General features: G+C 34.8%; 1 protein-coding gene across 5 annotated transcripts in view; it reads right to left on the minus strand.

Moving 5' to 3' along the window:
* LOC129744075 (microtubule-associated serine/threonine-protein kinase 1-like) overlaps window positions 1–15,999 on the minus strand; it is a 53,879-nt gene that overhangs the window by 26,521 nt on the left and 11,359 nt on the right. For 2 of the 5 annotated variants that reach the window (XM_055736431.1, XM_055736429.1), the window contains exon 1: window positions 13,563–13,984. The exons of the other annotated variants lie outside the window; for them this stretch is intronic. The gene's annotated coding sequence lies outside the window, so the exon portion shown is untranslated. Of the gene's footprint in view, window positions 1–13,562; window positions 13,985–15,999 lie in introns of those variants that run through there. 5 annotated transcript variants of the gene reach the window in all.

The following is a 15,999-nucleotide window of genomic DNA, read 5'->3' on the forward strand; positions in this document are numbered from 1 at the left end:
CAGATTCAGAATTCAGATTCAGAATTCAGATTCAGAATTCAGATTCAGAATTCAGATTCAGAATTCAGATTCAGAATTCAGATTCAGAATTCAGAATCAGAATTCAGATTCAGAATTCAGATTCAGAATTCAGATTCAGAATTCAGAATCAGAATTCAGATTCAGAATTCAGATTCAGAATTTTTGTAAATTTATTTTCGGCATATCGGTGAAAAATTTAGATTCATGGAGAAAGAATATCAGAATTAAAAATTGATGAAGCTGGATGTTGCGAGGTAAAGTATGGTGTACGTTAATAAATTTTCCTTGCAAAAATGTTCTTTCGCTCTTTTCATCATCCGTAAAATTTCTCCTCACTTTATCAATTTTCAATTCTGGAATTGTTTCTCCAAGAATACCAATTTGCACAGTTTTTGATAAATTTGCGATGACTTAAAGATCATTACGCATGAAAACACGATTTTGTTTTGTGAAAACTTTTTTTCACAATTTTTCTGAAATTAAGTTTGCTGCATACTTTTAGGGGTAAAACCATACTATTAAAAGTTGTAAAATCCGAAATCATAAAAAAAAATTTGGATGAAAGAAATTTCAATGTTGAAAACCGTGTGATGCAAAACAATCAAAATGAGATTTACAAGATTAAGAATTCAGATTCAGAATTCAGATTCAGAATTCAGATTCAGAATTCAGATTCAGAATTCAGATTCAGAATTCAGATTCAGAATTCAGATTCAGAATTCAGATTCAGAATTCAGATTCAGAATTCAGATTCAGAATTCAGATTCAGAATTCAGATTCAGAATTCAGATTCAGAATTCAGATTCAGAATTCAGATTCAGAATTCAGATTCAGAATTCAGATCCAGAATTCAGATTCAGAATTCATATTCAGAATTCAGATTCAGAATTCAGATTCAGAATTCCGATTCAGAATTCAGATTCAGAATTCAGATTCAGAATTCAGATTCAGAATTCAGATTCAGAATTCAGATTCAGAATTCAGATTCAGAATTCAGATTCAGAATTCAGATTCAGAATTCAGATTCAGAATTCAGATTCAGAATTTAGATTCAGAATTCAGATTCAGAATTCAGATTCAGAATTCAGATTCAGAATTCAGATTCAGAATTCAGATTCAGAATTCAGATTCAGAATTCAGATTCAGAATTAAGATTCAAAATTCAGATTCAGAATTCAGAATTCAGATTCAGAATTCAGATTCAGAATTCAGATTCAGAACTCAGATTCAGAATTCAGATTCAGAATTCAGATTCAGAATTCAGATTCAGAATTCAGATTCAGAATACAGATTTAGAATTCAAATTCAGAGTTCAGATTCAGAATTCAGATTGAGAATTCAGATTTAGAATTCTGATTAAGAATTTGGATTAAAGATCAACCTGGAATTTGAAATTGGAACTTATATTCAAATATTAGACTAAGTGTTGTAACTCAAAATTCAAACTTTAGAATCAGAATAAGATTTCAGATTTAGTTTACAGAATGAGATTAATCATTTAATTTCCCCTCCTTTTGTGGGAATTTTTCCTCTATGCATGGTTGAGCTCTAAAAAAGGTATCATGCTAGGGCACGCGTCACGGCTATCCATCAATATTGTAGTTGGTTTTACTTATTCAGTAAAAAAAAAGCATAAAAAAACAGTAAGATTCGAACCGTGACCAGCAACGTGAAAGTTCTGGTTGCTACCACGGCACCATTTCAGCGTGTTATAAATCTTGGAAATTCTACTGTTTAAATACCATTCTTTCCATACATAAAATGAGCTCCTTACATACCAGTTCGCTTTTCCCCAAAAAAACGTATCAGGCATCATTTTTTTATATTGAGATTGGAATTTTTCGTGTTTGAATATCTGAAATCATACTTATATGATTCAGAGGGAAGGAATCTATCATGTATATTCTATATTATTTTATATATTTCCAAATATAATTTAAACTCTGTTAGAAAGGCTCCAATCCACTGTTAAGTGTATTAAATCGGGTTTTTTTTGTGATTGATCGGTGACAGAAAGCCTATGACAAATATCCCTCATCCTGCATGAAGCGTGAATAGTACACTGGTTAAAATGCCAGACTGGCAAGACGCTTTGATTGGTAATTTAAGTTCGATTCTCTCTACGGCGCTGTGGTTTTAATTTTTATTTTCTTGTTTCTGGGATGAATTATCCAATAGGATATAAATCCCATAAAATGTATTTCTTATTTCGCTTGAATGTAGTGGTCATCATTTTGGTTTGGAGCCGAGTCCTTATGCCAGTTACGGTTTTTCAAACATATCGTTTTCGGCACAGTGCACATTTCAGCGCATTATCGGCACAGAGATATGCTAAATAGGCATTGGATTTTTGCAACCTCTTCTATGGGTGTTGAAAAGTGAAATTTTTTTTCCGGTAATTCCAAGATTACGGCCAAAACTCCCATGGGGCCCTGAATTTTTTATATATTTTTGAAAAGATTAATTTTTCACAATTTCAAAACATATAGAAAAAAATTGATACACCAACATATACTGCGGATATAAGAATTTTAAAATGATGTCTTTTTTCGGAGGTTTTCCGTGCAAAGCATTCTATAGGTCATCTGCTAAGTCAAATCGATTTAAATTTTATATATTTAAAATCTTGAATAGTTTACCTAAACAATGAATCTAAAGTCATAAATATCGGTCAAGATATGTGACCAGTGGAACGAAATCAATTTAGTAGTCAAAACAAGCGAAAAATAATTTGTTCAAAATTTTGCGAACGGCCTAGGAAGGTTAATCTACATACATAGGTAAGGAAAAAAATCCAGCTTGAAAGAAATGTTAATTGTTGTTTGAACATTATGATATATCATCAATCAACTGAGTCTTGGTGTATCTATACGAAGAAAAAATCAATCGTAGTATCGAAATTCTAGATGTTATTCAGTAAAATCTATTTCGAGGTAATTTATCCGCAGCATACTGTACCGCAAATCAGAGAGCAAATTCGCGATCTGATCACGTCAGAGAAACGACGAAAAACATAAACAACCGATATAATAAAGGGTGCCATTTATAGGATCGGGCAAAAAATGCCAAGAAGCTTTGTATATTCATGTCATCTTAAAGAACAGTTGGGACATTTGACGAGAGAATGATGGGTATGGGCAGGACATCATGAGACGAATTCTGACTGCCTGAGGTGTTTGGCGGACGGATGTGAACGCATGAGCCGCGAGGGAGCCCTTGTGTACAAACTAGATATAAAAAAGATTCGTGCGGGTGGTTTGCCATAAGCAGGTCTATTTCTTTTTTCGCGGTCGGTAGGTCGCAAATTGAGGTGTCTTGTATACATGATGGTGATTGTTTAGCACCATTACTGGGGGATTAGCAAATGTAGAATGAAAACAAACGCTTTAATAACAGCGAATATAGCCCGCCAATGTTTTGTGTGGTAAAGCGAGCCGTCCGAGGGCAACCGAGGTTGATTTTAGAAGGTTAACATGATACTTCGGAAACGCGATGTAAAATTGTTGGCATACGTTTCAATTTCAATGCTCTCAATGGGAAAAATTCGTCTAAGTTTAATTCGTCTAACTAGCTCGTGCTTTTTCTAGTAGGTTAATGAACTCACATATATGAATCTTAAATACCGGAGCTGAAAATTATATTTAGTACAACGAATGGTGTCTAATACTATTCATTTTTATATGAGGCTCTCAGAGCTAAAGGGGTATAAGTGACAAAATGTTCGATTTTGAGTTAATGGTGCCAAACGATTCTCCAAATTTCAAACAAATTCTCGATAAATATATGGAAAATGGCCAAACACATCAATTTAAAAGCGTGTTTTCTCGAAATAAGCTTTTGTGCACTTATACCCCTTTGGCTCCAAGGGCGTCATATGGTTGACATTTATATGGATAAAATTGAGAGACGTGATGGCCCTTGTTAAATTAATGAAGTTTCAATCGCTGGTGAAAAATACAACTCAAATTCAATGAACAAGTTTCGTCTTTTAATAGCTTAAATAATTATGGAGTTTCGAAAATGCATCGGAATTGCATTGGGACAGTTTATGATAGCGTTAAAAAATTAAAAACTTTTTTAAAATGAATAAATTTAACTCCCCCGAATTTCGGTTCATTAACAAAAACAGAAACAGCATTCTTGATTGATCAAGTGGTATTCTAGAAATGTCAGTAAATAAATTTAATTCTCAAGTTCATACCAGCGAAAAGCAATTATAATTTGAGAAGATTTTCCAAGAAAAAAACAGACATTATCAGTATTACAGACAGATTTATTGCAAGTCAACATTTTAAACTTTTTGTTATTGGTATAAGTATGCATACAAACGGAACCGAAAATATCTTTCACTTTAATGACGACAACCGATACTATCTGCCAAATGTGCTGCATGTTCCGAAGCCTTGCAGACACTTTCATTATTTATAGGCATCGGGGATCTATTAAAAGTAACAGACAGAGAAAAAAAAAGAGAGCTGCAATTCACACCTTCGCATATGGACGAAACGTTTCTGATTGAGATTCACTTTCCGAGACAAAAAGGCTTATGTGCGGCAAGGCAAAGCAACCCATTCGGCAATTGAGCCGCTTCAGATCGACAATTAGCGAACGAATTTCATCAAAATGCCGATTAATCCACCCACTAACCATCGGAAGCTATCAACAACGCAACTCGGTACAGTAGCAAGTGTTGCAGTTTGCCGATTTCGGGTGAAATGCGGCTATCCTCGATAGGTTTCGAGGCAATAAAAGTGAAAGAAAAGTTGCATCAACCAATAATTTAAGCTTGTTAAAATCTTATGAACTTTTATAAAGGATTATAAGAAATTGAGTAAAAGTTATTAATAAATTTCGTAAGAAAAAATATAAAAGTTTGCCTAGCTGTTGACGACTAATTAGAATTTCATTTTCTAATTTCGAGACAATGAAATTCCATAAAATTATTATTATTATTTCGAACCGAAAATAAATTGATTAGTTAATGGCAAAAGGGCTGACAGAATCAAGAAAACATGAACGGCATCAGAAACGTGTGGCTTTATAATGCATGAAACTTTTTTTCTATGTACATTGCTACAAAAATCAATGGAAATCCCTAGCAAAATAAACACAAGAAGCAGTGTGGATTTACAAGCTCGTAATTTACCGACCGTCGAGCCGATAAACATGCTCGTTTGCTAAATTTTGACTTAAGCACTTTGTGCTGGCTACCTTCATTGGAGAAGTATGTAGTGTGTTTTTTTCTTTAACTCATCTTACCACACCAACAATATTGCCCCGTATAAAAAATACTCAGTACGCACCTCGAAAAATCCTCCCACAAGCAAAAGCGGCAAGTGTGGTGTAAAATTCGGTTTCATTTCAATTTTATTTGGGTTTGTTTTGGTTTGGTGGATTTATGAACCACCTTTGGCTTGGTTTATTATTCACTTTTGGCCAGCGTCTATCCGGACAACAGAAACCACGGTCGATGCAAGGAAAAATCATCTCTATATAATTATCAACAGTTTTTCTTTTATTAGGATCTTGCGATTTTTAGAAATAACTAGTGACGGCAAAATATTAAGCGTATTAAAAATGTGAATTCCGACAATATTTTATATTACTTCCAAATTCTCTGAAACCTGCGATTCTTTTGCAAATAAAAAAAATATTTATGATGAACTAGAATGAGAAAACCGTTTCAAACACAATCGATACTGGCTAAAAAATCTACTACTGAGTCTCGTGAAATTCGACCAAGTTTCCCAATATGGTGTTGAAAGTAGATCCTACGCATTTCGACATCAGCTAAACAACATCGTAAATATCATCAATCGATTTGCCATCAATTTAGCACCATTAGAGGCACTTCATCCAGAACAACCGAAAACATTCTAGCCTATCAACAGCGAAAAGTCTAAACAACCGAGAAGGTATACGACTGTGTGTACTATTCTACCGGTAGAAGTTTGTCGGTAAACGTTAGCTCAAATGCTATGCGGGTCTGGCCTTTACTGTAAACCAAATTATACGAGCTAAGCTGACGAAACGGAACAACAATAATAATAATGGCAGAAAAAAAAGGGGTTGGTAATTCAGCAAATCATAGACATTTCGAAGTGAAGCGTTCCGTAATGTATTTATACCTACATCTACCAATATATGTACCTCGAGTCACGAACCGAAATAGTTCAAGGAACCACTTTTGACACTTGACGATGGATACTTTACTGTTCATTGTTGTCAATATTGTACGCTGTTCATAGTGGAAGGATGTACTGAAGAACACACTTTTTTTGTACTTTCATGATTCTCCTCAATGTATCTTTCAATGACTCTCCCAAGTTCGTATTTATTTAAAACTGATTAACATGCTACTAGGGACTTCATATTAATCCGAACGGATTTTATTGGTCGTTCATAAGAGTTTAATAATTAATCGATTTGGGGAAATGAAATAAGACTATCAAATTTAGGTTCAAAAAGATAGAGCTTCTTTTATTAAAGACATTCTAGGAACGAAAGGCTTGTGATTTAGAACATGTGCTTGCCGCTCCATGAGTTTGAGCCCAAAGTACACATCAAAGACACTTGTTCCAGATAAGTTTTTCAGTGACTATCCGCCAACTACACCGTTGATATAAAATCGCTAATGACAAAAGGATGTTAATACAACTGTAATAAAAAAAAATTAAAAAATTTTATATAAAATGTTTAAGATGTATGTGAACCTTTTTCGTTCAACATGTAACTGGATAAGTGAAATCGAAGAGGTTTTTTAATTACACCACGGTGAGGTATTTTGAGTTCGTTCACCGATATATTTCGGTAGTCATAAACTAGCATTTTTCAGTGATGTTATCGATTGTAAACCTATTCTAATCGACATTCACTGAAGAAGTATTTTTTAATCAGATTTAGATTTAAATATATCGTTCATCAATGATGGATTTTTGAGGTGTTCCATGCAAACACATATATGCTCTTCTAAAGAAACGCATTGGTGTTAATGTTATTAAATTGGGTTTACATAATTTGAGTTGAAAGGAGAAAGTATTGTACAGCACAGTTAGAATTATACATTTGCACAACAATAGGATCGGTTCCAAAGCAGAAAGACAAAAGATGATCGCATTTTAGAACAAAAATTAAACTTTTTTAAGTCAATCTTAAAATTAAAATTAAGTCCTGAAAAAGTTTGTTTCAAAATCTAGACATAGGCATAGCTGAAATGCAAACGCAAAAAAAACTTTCAGGACCTCAAGATCGAAAAAAAAAAGCTTTCGAATAGATTCAATCTGCACCGTTTGGCGGATAATAGAAGGTGGTTAATTGTAGTTTTTACACACATAAAAGAGGTTGCAAAAATCCAAAGCCTATTTAGCAAATCTCTGTGCCGAAAATGCGCTGAAAAGTGTACTGTGTACTGAGATGATATGGTTAAAAAAACACTACTGGCATAAAGACTCGAATTTCCCAGCAAAATGATGCATGACCACTACATTCAATTGAAATAAGAAAAACGTTTTATGAAATTTTCAACCTATTGGATAGTTAAAAAAAAAAAACAATGTGTCGTATGAAAGTGAGAATCGAACCCACAACACCATTTTTATATCGTCTTGCCATCCGACACCTTAACCAGTCTGGGCTACCTGGGCCGGATAAAGGACGAGGGATATTTGTCATAGGCTTTCTGCCACCGATCAATCACCAAAAAAGCCGGGCAGCTTAGCCGGTGGTTGTTTGCCAGCTTGGTTGAAATAATCCTTTTGCTTTTGCTACATATTTACACACTAGAGTGCCCCAAATGACCCGACTTTTAAAAAAGTCATGCGCTGCAGGCTAAAATTCATCTTAGGCCTAGTACAAGATCTCATGCCAAATTTGGGCCAGATCGGATCACGGGAAGGGTTGCTCAACGACCCTGAATTTTGTATGGGATTTTGATACGCTTTGTTCGGGAAAAACATGAAAAACCAGTTTTTCATCAATAAATTTAGTTCCCATCGATTTCTTTTGAATACGGTTTTTCTTGAAGCCCAAATAATGACAAATATTTCACTAGTGAGGTTTTATTTACACTCGAGAGCAAAGAACAACAAATGTAGGAAACTCACTACAAATTACAAACGGCGAGGGGAAAACGATTCAAAAAGGTGGTCAAAATTGTTTACGCCAAAACGAAGCGTTTGATCGTGTCTTCAGGATATTTTATCTACATTACAAGTACTTTAAAATGAGCTTTTGATAAAAGTGATTAAATCACCTAGTAGTGAGATAAAAAAAAATGTTATTTTTATTTTAGAGCTGTCAGTCTTGAGCAAGTTTTTAGATTATAAAAAGTGTAGTAAAATTGTTGAAGACGTCAACATAGTAGAAGCTAACTGTAAAAATTCAAAATTAAAAAAAAATTAAAATTTTCAATTTTTTAACGATATTTTTTCAGGCAGAGCTTATTGGGGGTTGGGGGCTAGTTCGGTTAATGTTTTGATTCTATTATTATCAGGCAGGTTTCACGATTGTAAAAATTAATAGTTTCCAACGTTGGACCGTTTTTTAGTAGCTTTGAACGTAAACAAATCTTATTTTGTCAATTTTATTATGAATATGCATCATGACGAGGGAAACGGAATAAAATCAATAAAACCAGTGGATTTTCATCCATGTTACAAAAACGAAGTTTAGAATATTGATTGCTATGATGTAGGTACTCCATCAAGGATACAGTTACATTTTCAACAAATGTTGCCGAAAAAGCAAAAATAATTTGAATGCATACCGTCAACGGGGGCATCATGCAACAATTTTCAACTTCAATGGCTTCTAAAAACTCCACACATAATCATACCGCTTGTACATCAAAAGTTTTAAAGTTGATGGGACATCAAATTGACGTAGTAAGATAAATTATTGACTTCACCAGTTTTTTATTTACAAAAACATACGATTTTACCCTACTTAGAAAAAGGAGTAAGTTGCCATAAACTTTGATTTTAATGAAAAATCAAATGAAAACGTTTGAAAATGTATAGTTTTTGATATATTTGTGATGTCATAACTCATAAAGCACCTATTGCAGTAATTTCTAGTTTTGTTCAAATTAAATTTTACATTTTTTCATCTATTGCTCGATTATTTAAATTTTCTATAAGAATCAAAAACTTTAGAAAAAACCCTCTCACAATGTGCAAACCTATGTCATTATCATTTTGTTATCTATAAATGATAACTTTATTTCATTATATCAAAATAAGCAACTTATGATACGTCAATAATGCCTACTTTTGCTAACAATTGAGTTTTATATCAAAATGTCGTAAAAAATCAACATAAAAAATGATGTAAATGTTCAGGTGTATGCACTTCAACAAATGATATAAGGTACACCGGGGTAAGTGGGGACGCGGGGTAAGTGGGAACGGTGGCTATTAAAACAATACTGTGAACTATGTTTTTAAACTTTTAATGCAGAATGTTAAATTTACTTCTAATCTATTCAATAACTGTAAAAGAGATACGGTTCCGACAATTGCGTATGTTTACGGTGACTTTTTTGTAAATTTTCTATTTTTAACTACGATGTGGAGTTAATGTGCATCTTTTTCAATAACAAATTTCTCGTAAACTAGCTGGCTCTTGGCGAAAAACTCTACATTGAAACAATCCTTACATTCGAAACAACCAGTTAGGAAAAGAAACGATGCGACGGTTCAAAATTGAGAAAAAAGGGTTTATTTGCAAAAATCTAAAATTTTGTTTCCAAACCCTACCTGGGGTAAGTGGGGACGGCTTTATAAATACTTGATGTTTACACATTTTTTCAATTTTCTCTCCTTCATTCAATACAATTTAGCTTTATTTAGCATTCAGATCATGAAAAGTTGGGAAATGTACTTGTTTTTACTAAAATAAGTATATATATTCGATAATATCGGATTACACACAATAATCATTGAAAGATGCCTTACCATGAACTCTTTTCAAAATTTCGAACGGTTCGAGCAATAAACTAACATATTCACGTATTCAACCAAAAAAACACAAATTTGTTGAACATTTCTTGAGAAATCGAAGGGAAAATCTACCGTCCCCACTTACCCCATAAAGAGGGGTAAGTGAAGACACCAGCAGTCCATAACAATTTACGTGATAACTTTTTTCGCTTTGCGTCTATCAAGCTCATCTCTTCAGCATTTGTAAACAACATATTCTGCATCACATTGAACGCGATTTTAACAAAATTGACGACCTGCTGATTTTTTAATGATTTTTAAAATTTGAACTATACGAAAAACCGTCCCCTCTTACCCCGATGTACCTTATTAGATAAACCTATCATCTTTGTACAGTCAAAATCTTATTTGAAACGTTCCTCATGATCTTTAATGGTTTTCGAGCCACCAAGTATTCCAAAGTATACCTATATCCGGTCAATTGGTTTAAAAGCTAAAACACCAGAAGAGTAGTGTACGTACAACCAACTAAATAGCGAGCGTGTTCATTTTTTTTCGGTTTGCCCCGATTAGTACATGTATCTAAGCGGCTTGCTAAAGGTAAACATTGCTCTTGCCAGTCACCCCTGTTCCGTTGGGGGTGTTGGGGCACAGTCGTGCATGTAACGAACGAATAACGCTTACTGACGAACGTCTTACTCATCAAGCCGTCTCGTCATCAGCTTTGGCAAAGTTGTATGCGTAGCTCTGGCATTTGCCTCGGAGCAAAAAACATGGAATCATGCTGGCTGTGTTGGATTCGCCTTCAAAGTCACTGACTGAAACGCGCCATGTCTGGAAGTAAACTATCCCAATGTTGCTGGTGAACTGACTAGACGTTTGTGTTTCAAAAATGTAACCAAAATCTTTAAAGCCTGTCTGTCTCCACGTTACAAAGGACCGAGTAACCTTAACTACCGAACCACACTGATGTGTAGTTAAGGCCTGCACAAAACAATCAATCGACCACCCCACCCCCACCCCTAATTGAACATGACACAGCAATGCTTTGCAATACCCCCTCCTCATTAAGCGCGTTACGTAACATGTAAGAATGTAAATGCCAAAATCATCTATTTTGAGTTAAGTATACATCTCAATCTACATCTAATGCAAAACTCATTCTAATATGTGTTGTGAGACTATTTGGTTGAATACTTCTACTGAATCACAGCAATCGAAAGATTCCCTTTAATTCAACCACGGTAAATGAGAAGTTCAAACACCGGTATTTCGATAGCAACTTACTATCTTCTACAGTGAGCGTTTTCGATTGATGAATGTGTATCGTTTCCCTCCCTTATATTATTCGAGTTAGGTAAGCTACTGATAGGTAGCAAAAACCTCCGAATGTTCGCCAGTTGAGCCGTTGTCTGTTTTTTAGCTACCCTATTTTGGGTGTTTTCTGGTAGTTCTTTATTATTTTCTACCCGATTATGGGTATTGTCAGGTAAATTATTTCGTCTTACCTAAGAATTTGAACAACCACCTGACCTGGTCCTGTGTCTCCGTTTAAGTGATGAACTGATTTTTGATTGAAAATTTAAATGCTTTCAGCAACATCCAATTTAAGCGAATAACTATTCAAAGACCGAATTAGCGAAACATTTCCTCGATCAATAGAGTGATCAGATTCACACATGTGTAATGCTACTGTAGATCTAGGATTCGTTGAAGGAAGGAATTTCTTTTTTGAGTCAGATTTAGTTATAGCGAGTCTATCAACCAATTTTCTTTTGGTTTGTCCAACGTACACCTTATCACAGTCGGAACAACTGGAGATCTATGAAGGAGATCCACTGGATCTTTAGTCGATCTTAAGATGGATTTAAGTTGATAATTTGAGCTAGTGAAGTTCAATATCAAACTTTGTCAACTTTTGTCGCATTTCAACTGTATTGACACTGTTGAACTCCATGGACCTCCGTTGAAACTCCTTCTGAATGGTGCTCGGTATTACCCTCATGGTATTTGTCGGCTTTCTATAGATTTCGAATTGGAATAGGCCTTCATATCTTCTTACCAGGACATCCAGAAAAGGTAATTTCCTGTCTTCTTCTATTTCGCAAGTTTCTTTTATATTCTTAGTTTTGATCATTTTCATCACTTTTCGATTGAATAAAAACTGCTCGAATTGATATATGAAAAGTCGAGCATCTTGACAACTTTGAAGCGCGTTTTTTCGAAGCTACACCCCTCTGGTCGTAAGCACCTCAGTTGTTTTTTTTTCCAACAGTACGCAATGTCGATTCCAGAGTGCGCATCGATCGATTTGAAGAAATGCTATCCCAGTTAGGAAATGCCACCCAACTTTAAAAATAAAACACGCAATTTCTACGATACAATCGGGCTAAACAGGACCATTTTTCCTACAGGGCATTTTTTGTCAAATTTTTCAGGTTCGCCACCTGCCGTCGGTATTGCGAACCTGCAAAAACTGACAACAAAAAATTAGACAGAAAATGGTTGAATTTTTGTTCTAAGAGTCAAGTCAGTGTGGTCAGTGGTACAACTGTGATCGATGTTTACTCTTGGGCTCGAACTCACGGACATCGACTCAGGAACCAACTGACTTGCCAACTGAGCCCCAGTTGTAATAATAAGTTTGGATTTAGACTCTTAAATACTGTTTCCAATTCCTTGCTTCGAATTCTGATTTCAAAGTCTTAGTTCTCGGTATGAATTTAGATGTTAGATAGGTAACTGATTAAGATTAACCCTCTACTGCATAAAATATGAATGCGTTGAGAATAAGATAAATTGATGCTTGAAAAAACATTATTTCCCTCTCTAAGAAATTTATTTCAGAAAAACAAAATTGTTTTTTTCTTGAGTTTTATATGTTTAAAAAGTGGCAACGAGCGTGGTGGTTAGACCAAGTGGAGCGTGATCTGGCGAACGTGGGGTGCCCGAGAAATTGGAGAACGGTTGCCATGGACCGAGTGAATTTTAGGAATTATGTTCGTCAAGTTATGTCGTGAGACGGAATACTATGTAAATAAAAAAATAAAAATAAATGTTTAAAAAGTGTTGGAAATTTATGCATTTTTTTAAGGTTTACCAACACCGAGCTCTTGCCGATGATATTTTTGGTGTATTTAAATGATTTGAAATAAGCTAAAAAATGAAAGTAAAACTTCAAGTCCATATCTTTGCTCGTATGCAATAGAGGGTTAAGTACTCAGATTAAAAACACTCTTATTCTGAGGCAGAATTTAAATTAATTATTTTTTTCCCAGAATTCTTAATTTGAATTCGAACTTCATGTTTTGAAATTGTAGAACAGTTCATAGAGCATAATGACAAGCAATAAAAACGTCCTACATTACGATTAAAAAAAAACCAGAACTTCATGCATGGCGTTTGCAATTCTTTCAACAGAGTGTCCATCGGCTCGCGTACACATTGCTAAGTGTAAGTTTTTAAGCAAACGTTCATATGTAGAATGGTCATTCCACAAGACCATGGGGTAATGATGATGGCATCGCTATGAACGTGCACAATGCTGCAATCTGCTTATCCAAAGCTGAGGAAATCGAAAAATTCTTGTGCTGAAAAACCTACCGAGTGGTTCTATTTTTCCTTGAAAGCAGCAATTGCGGGGTCATCTTTTTCAAAGCAGAATCGTAGACTGGGTCGATTGCTTTCTCACCCGGCAGGATCTTGTTGATGCAGGGTACGATTTTGGCAGATAATCCTGTTGTCGGCAATAGCACCGTCGTTCGATTGAATGCACTCACGGTTCGGTAGCGATAATTTTAAGGTGTGAGTCATTTAAAAAATCAACCTCATAAGCACCACAGCCAATAGAACTGATTTACCAGTAGTGTTTTGTAACTTCTTCAGTACAATCAATTCACCAAGAACATTTTGCCAGGATCACGCGAATCTACGATCAGTCACAGACGACGGCGCACACGATCGCTCTCGATGCCACTCGGCACAGGTAAACCGCAAAACTGAATTGAACTGGCCACAGTATGATCGTCTGATTCGCCAAAACGTCGTCGGCATGGCAGAAGGTAGACGTAGATTGTGTTCACACACCACACGACGACCTGTCTAACCAATTCCGATTCGAATCGACTCGGGCCAACTTAGCTCAAAGCAAAGGTAGGTACAGTGAGCGTTGTTCAACGTTTTGCTGTTGGTTGTTGTTGCTGACTATGACCAAGTGCGATGTTTTTCCTCCTTCCTTTTGCTCGGTATAGTCTCAACAACAAAATATTGTCTGAACGATCTGAATGATACAATCACAACACACGATGTGAGCTTACTACATCTTTACTCTCACTCAGGCTCGTTGAGAGTTGAAGCATATTCGCAAAAAAATCGACCATATAAGTGAGTCATACACATGCACAGTGGTACAATCTGCTATGCAAACTTTGTCTGTATGTAGTGAAATTTAAAATTAAGAAGCTCAGAATCAGACGATGCAAGTAGAAAAAAATGCTTTGATAAAACAGGCCTTACATTTTTTTTTTTATTTTAAAATGATTCAAATATTTTCTTAGGTACACACTTTTTGCATTGTGTTACCTTGAAGCCCATTCACAGTTTTCGTTCGAAAAATAAACGTAATCTTATTTTGCCAATATATCAATAACGTGCTCAACTAGTAACATGGTGGAAACTATGGGGAATGGTTGAAAGGTGACATTCCAGGCAAACACGTCCTCTAAAACTTTCTATAAGGCACACCAGGTTAGGTGGGAAAGATGGCTATCAAAACAATACTGTGCACTATTTTTTTCAAACTTTTAATGCAGAATGTTAAATTTACTTGTAATCTAGCCAATAACGATACATCAACAAAAGATACGATTCCGACAATAACGGATGTTTACAGCGACTTTTTGTTAATTTTCTATTTTTAACTACTGCCGTATTTGTTTTCACCCTGGTGGTTCACCGCTTGTGCACCAACTGCTGTTAAAGCGTTTTTTTATATGAAGATGACAGCAGTTGGTGCACAACCAGTTGGCAACCAGAAGAAAACAAATACGGCATACGACGCACTGTGAGGCAGAACCTATAAAAGCTGGCCAATCTCATTTGCATTTTTTGGATAAAAAAATTAATAAGTACCTACATATTTATATTTTTGGAAACTAGATTGATAGCGCATCTCAAAACTATCAAGGATTAAAAAAAATAGATTTTTGGGCAACCTATATACTAGGCAAAATTAAGATAAATATTTTGAAAAAAAATGAGAACAAAAGAAAGATATTTTTGGCGCTCTGTAAAAATTAATTTGTCAAGATAAACGTTACCCAAATGTATCAAATTCTTTGAAATTTTAGTAATATTTATAAAATTTGAAGATATTAAATTTACAAAATACTGATACATTTTGCACTATTCTTGTTTTGTTTATAATGTTTGTTTTCTTTTGTCATATTTGCTGTTTTTGTCATTCTTCATAATTTTTTAGTTGTTTTTTTCATATTCAGTCTTTTGTTTAAATTTGTTTTTGAACTTTTTGAATTTTTCACCTTTTTGTGATTTTTGAGTACTTTATATTTTTTTTAAAAATCTTTGGTTTTTATTACCTCTCAAGGTTAAAAGGTCTCTAATAAATATTATTATTATTTGGTTTTTATTGTTGCATTTAATCACCATTTTAGATTGTTTTTAAAAACCGCTCGATTTTGGCACATGTGCTGCTGAACTCAATCCTACACAGTAAAAAAACACACTTCAAGCACTGATCATACTGACATGACACTTAGAACAAAAATTCAACCATTTTCTGTCTAATTTCTTTTGTCAGATTTTGTAGGTTCGCAATACCGACGGCAAGTGGCGAACCTGAAAAATGTGACAAAAATGCCCTGTAGGAAAAATGTACCTATTTAGCCCGATTTTATCGTAGAAATTGCCTGTTTTTTCTTTAAAGTTGGGTGGCATTTCCTGACTGGGATAGCATTTCTTCAAATCGATCGATGCGCACTCTGGAATCGATATTGCGCCCTCTTGTAAAAATTATCCAGAA

Source organism: Uranotaenia lowii, chromosome 2, assembly GCF_029784155.1.
Source record: "Uranotaenia lowii strain MFRU-FL chromosome 2, ASM2978415v1, whole genome shotgun sequence".
Lineage (NCBI taxonomy): Eukaryota > Metazoa > Arthropoda > Insecta > Diptera > Culicidae > Uranotaenia > Uranotaenia lowii.